The sequence below is a fragment of the Microtus ochrogaster genome, unplaced genomic scaffold (genome assembly GCF_000317375.1).
Source record: "Microtus ochrogaster isolate Prairie Vole_2 unplaced genomic scaffold, MicOch1.0 UNK31, whole genome shotgun sequence".
In the NCBI taxonomy this organism is placed as follows: domain Eukaryota; kingdom Metazoa; phylum Chordata; class Mammalia; order Rodentia; family Cricetidae; genus Microtus; species Microtus ochrogaster.
This window is the reverse complement of record NW_004949129.1, coordinates 3,182,795-3,187,613: the sequence shown is the minus strand read 5'-3', so window position 1 is coordinate 3,187,613 and position 4,819 is coordinate 3,182,795. Positions and strand designations below refer to the sequence as shown.

The 4,819-nt window shown below is 42.5% G+C and overlaps 1 protein-coding gene across 1 annotated transcript in view; it reads right to left on the bottom strand.

Annotated features, from left to right (window-relative positions):
* Npepps (aminopeptidase puromycin sensitive) overlaps window positions 1–4,819 on the bottom strand; it is an 80,305-nt gene that overhangs the window by 5,918 nt on the left and 69,568 nt on the right. The window lies entirely within an intron of this gene.

Genomic DNA, 4,819 nt, shown 5'->3' with positions numbered 1-4,819 from the left:
GAGGCCAGCCTGGTCTACCAAGGGAGTTCCAGGACAGGCTCCAAAGCTACAGAGAAACCCTGTCTCGAAAAACCAAAAAAAAAGAAAAGATGAATTAGCCAGGCGGTAGTGGAGCACGCCTTTAATCCCAGCACCCGGATCTATGTGAGTTTGAGGCCAGCCTGGTCTACAAGAGCTAGTTCCAGGACAGGCTCTAAAGCTACAGAGAGAGAAACCCTGTCTCAAAAAAACCTTAAAAAAAAAAAAAAGAATTAACATTGGGAAAATAGAAGCAAAAAGATCAGAAATTTAAGGATACCCTCAGTTAAATAGTTTGAAATAACCTTGACTACAAAAGACCCTGTCCCCCCCCCCAAAATAAAAAAACAAAGTAAGAAGATACATTATGGAATATTACTTAAAAATTTTTGTATATGTGCGTACATGTGCTCATGCCTGTAGCTTTCCTCACTCATGAGTACATGGTGAAGGGTAGAGGTCAATGTCAACAGTCCTCCTGTATTGCTGTCTACCTTGTTTCCTTGAGTCAGGATCTGTCAATAAGCCTGCAGCTTGCCATTCATTTCACCTAAGCTAGTACTATAAGCTTCTGCCTATCTGCCCACTCACTCACTGCACCTCTTACATGGGGAATCCAAACTCAGGTCCTCTTGCTGTACATAGCAAGCTTCTTACCTACTGAACCCTCTCCTCAGCCCCTCAAAGTCATACGAGAATATTTGGCGCTGGAGACATGGCTATGCAATGCAGAAGATCTGGGTTTGAAGCACCTACATGGTGACTCAGAACTGCCTGTTATCTCTAGCTCTAGAAGGATCAGTCTTTTTCTGCTCTTCGCAGGTTACCAGGCACACATGTGGTATAATGACATACATAAAGGTAAAACACCTATACTTGTATTTAAAAAAGAAAGAAGAAAATGAAAACCCAGAATATTATAACCCAATGTTCTTTTGTTCATTTTGAGACAAGGTCTCACTATGCAGCCCTGAATAGTCTGAAGCTCGTTGTGTAGATCAGACTGGCCTCAATTTTGTGACACTACTCCTGCCTCTTGCCTCCAGAGTTTTTTAAAAGTCTGATATATAGCCAGGAAGTAGTGGCGCAAGCCATGAATCCCAGCACTCAGGAGGCAGAGACAGGTGGATCTCTATAAATTCAAGGTCAGCCTGATAAACAAATACAAAGCGAGTCCAGGATAGCCAAGACTTCACACAGAAACCCTGTCTCAAAAAATTCCCCCAAAAAAAGGAAGGAAGGGAGGGAGGGAGGGAGGGAGAGAGGGAGGGAGGAAATGAAAAGGAAAGGAAAGGAAAGAAAGAAAAGTCTGATATAGTCAAGAACAGAATTTTAGCTTTCAGGAAGCATTTCTCTTCCAGAAAACATGTAACATGTAAGACACATCCACTAGATGGCACTCTAATCACAGTTCAAGACAACATGAATCATTTTTAAATTAAACTCATCATTTCTAAATTACCAGAAGAAAACAACCCTCATGTCTCATCACTAAGGTTTTTGGTTCTCCCCACCTCCCAGAAAAAAAGGTGATTTTTATGAATTTTCCCATGCTAAGTAAATGTGAACTATTAAACCACACACTAATGGAAATTGTTAAAATATTGCCATGACATAAAATATCTGGCATAAAGCTTTCAGAATCTTTAGTTTTATTCATGGAACATTTTTTTTGATGGTTGGTTTTAGGACAGTGTCTCACTGTGCAGACTTGGCTGGTCTGGAACTTGCTATGAAGAACAGACTGGCTTTGAATTCAAGAGATCTGCCTCCAATTGCTGGGATTAAAGATGTGTGCTATATGCTCTACCTTGGAACAGACATTTCACACATATTTCATTCATCTGACTTGTAATACAGTTTCACAGGACTATGAAAACCAAGAAGGGCACTCAATGTATAGTTGAAAGCTTAATCGAAAACAGTTTTCATTAGTGGAAAGGAAGCCTGTGTATAACATGATTAAGCAATAAACCTTCAAGTGTAGTTTTTCTTTTGCCTCTTTCTCCTTTTTCTTTCTTTCTTTTTTTTAAAATCAAGAACAGCCTCAGGGGCTGGAGAGGTGGCTCAGTGGATGAGAGCACTGACTGCTCTTCCAGAGGTCCTGAGTTCAATTCCCAGCAACCACATGGTGGCTCACAGCCATCTATAATGAGACGTGGCACGCCCTTCTGGCTTGCGGGCACACATGGGAGGAATGTTGTACACATAATGAATAAATAAATAAATATTTTTTTTTAAAACCAAAAAAAAAATTAAAGAACAGCCTCAGTTTAATGGCATGAGACTGTTGCATGTGACATGACATTCCCTGCACCATGGACCGAGTGGTTCCCCCCCCCCCTTTGGCTTTGGTTTTTTGAGACTGGGTTTTTCTGTGTGTAGCTTTGGAATCTGTCCTGGAACTCGCTCTGCAGACCAGGCTGGCCTAGAACTCAGAGATAAACCTGTCTCTGATGTGTTGGGAGGTGTGCACCACCACCTCCAGGCTCTCTACCTATCTACCTACAGTTATATGTACAGTGTTTTGTCTGTGTGCCAGAAGAGAGCACCAGATCTATTTTAGGTGGTTATGAGCCACCATATGGTTGCTGGGAACTGAACTCACTCTGTAGCCCAGGCTGGCCTTGAACTCACAGAGATCTACCTGCCTCTACCTCCCAAGTGCTGGGATTAAAGGCATGGGCCACCACCACCACGCCTTAGTATTTTTTTTTAAAAAAGATTTTATTTATTTATTATGTATACAGTGTTCTACCTGCATGTATGCTTGCATGCCAGAAGAGGGCACCAGATCTCATTACAGATGGCTGTGAGCCACCATGTGGTTGCTGGGAACTAAACTCAGGACCTCTGGAAGAATAGCCAGTACTCTTAACCTCTGAGCCATCTCTCCAGTCCAACAGAAGTATTCTTAATCTATGAATCTATAAATGTGGATCTGTTTTCATTTTATTTTATACATTGAATTAGTTTTTCAAGACATGATTCAAGACACGATTTCTCTGTATAGCCTTGGCTGTCCTGAAAGTCCTTTGTAGACTAGGCTGGCCTTGAACTCAAAGATCTGCCTGCCTCTCCCTCCCAAGTGCTGGCATTAAAAATGATCCCCCTGGGAAGGGGAAATAGACAAGATTTCCTGAGAGAATTGGGTTCATGGGGGGGGGCGGAAAGAAGGGAGAGCAGAATGGGAGGGGGACAGGATGAGGGAATAGGATGGTTGAGATGGAGGAGGACAGAGAAGGAGAGCAAGGAAAGAGATATCTTGATTAAGGGAGCCATTTTTCATTATGGGGCTAGCAAGAAACCTGGCACTAGGGAAATTTCCAGGAATCCACAAGGATGACACCAGCTATGACCCTAAGCAATAGTGGAGAGGGTGCCTGAACTGACCTTCCCCTGTAATTAGATTGATGAGTACTTTAATTGACATCATAGAACCTTCAGGCAGGAACCGATGGAAGCATAGGCAGAGATCCACAGCTAAGTACTGGGCCAAGCTCCCAGAGTCCAGTTGAAGAATGGGAGGAGAGATAATATGAGCAAAGGGGTCAAGACCATGAAGAGGATAACAACAGAAACAGCTGAATGAGATAGTGGGAGCTCACTGACTGAACTGACAGTGGGGAACCTATAGGACCAAACTAGGCCCTCTGAATGTGGATGACAATTGTGTGGCAGGGGCAATCTGCGGGGCCACTGGCACTGGGATCATGATTTATTCCTACTGCTTGAACTGGCTTTCTGGAGTTTATTCTCTTTGGAGAAATACCTTGCTCAGCCTAGATATAATGGGGAGGGGGGCCTTGGTCCTGCCTCAAACTGATGTGCCAGACTTTGTTGACTCCACATGAGAAGCCTTATCCTCTCTGAGAAGTGGATGGGAGTGGGAACTGGAATAGGTACATAAATGAGAAAAGACTGTTTAAAAATAAATAAAGGAACATGAACAACAACAAAAAACCCCACCCAGCATGAATGTATTTTAAAGACATGTTTATTTTTATTTTATACATATGAGGCTTGCCTGCATACATGTAAGTTCACTGTGGATGTGTCTGGTGCCCTCAGATGCCAGAAGAAGGTGCCAAATCCCTTGGAACTAGAGCTATGGAAAGCTACTATGTGGATGCTGGAGGCAAACCTGGGTTTTCTGTAAGAGCAGCAAGTGCCTTTAGACACTGAAGCATCTTTGCTGAGACAGGATATCATATCCCAGCGTGAATTCTCTGTGCAGCTGCAGATGATCTTGAGCTCCTAATCTTCCCAGCTCCACTTTTAAAGTGATTGGCCCACTGGTCTGTGCCAACATGCCCAGCTTACACGTAAATCTTTTAATGAGCACATAGTTCTGGTGGGTGATATGGGTATTTAGGCACATTTTGAATAATTACTTGATGACGATAATAAACATATTTTGGTCCTTTCACCTCTAACATAGCATGGCTCTTTTTTAAAAGACTAGAAATTAATGCACAGGGACTAGATATAGCATTTGTCCCAAGTATTATTATTAATTCAAACTCTTATAAGGTCACTACCATTATGGAACAAGAGTTAATTGTATGTTCCCAATGTTAATAAATGTATGAAGACAGGTGAGATGATTTCCTGGTCACTCATAATGCTTATGATACCTGATCCTCCCTCCCTCCATTTTATTCCTGTCTCTTCCTTCGCAGACTGGGATGGAATCCAGATCCCTGCATAGGAAAAGTGTTGTGCTTTTTTTTTTTTGGTTTTTCGAGACAGGGTTTCTCTGTGGTTTTGGAGCCAGTCCTGGAACTAGCTCTGTAGACCA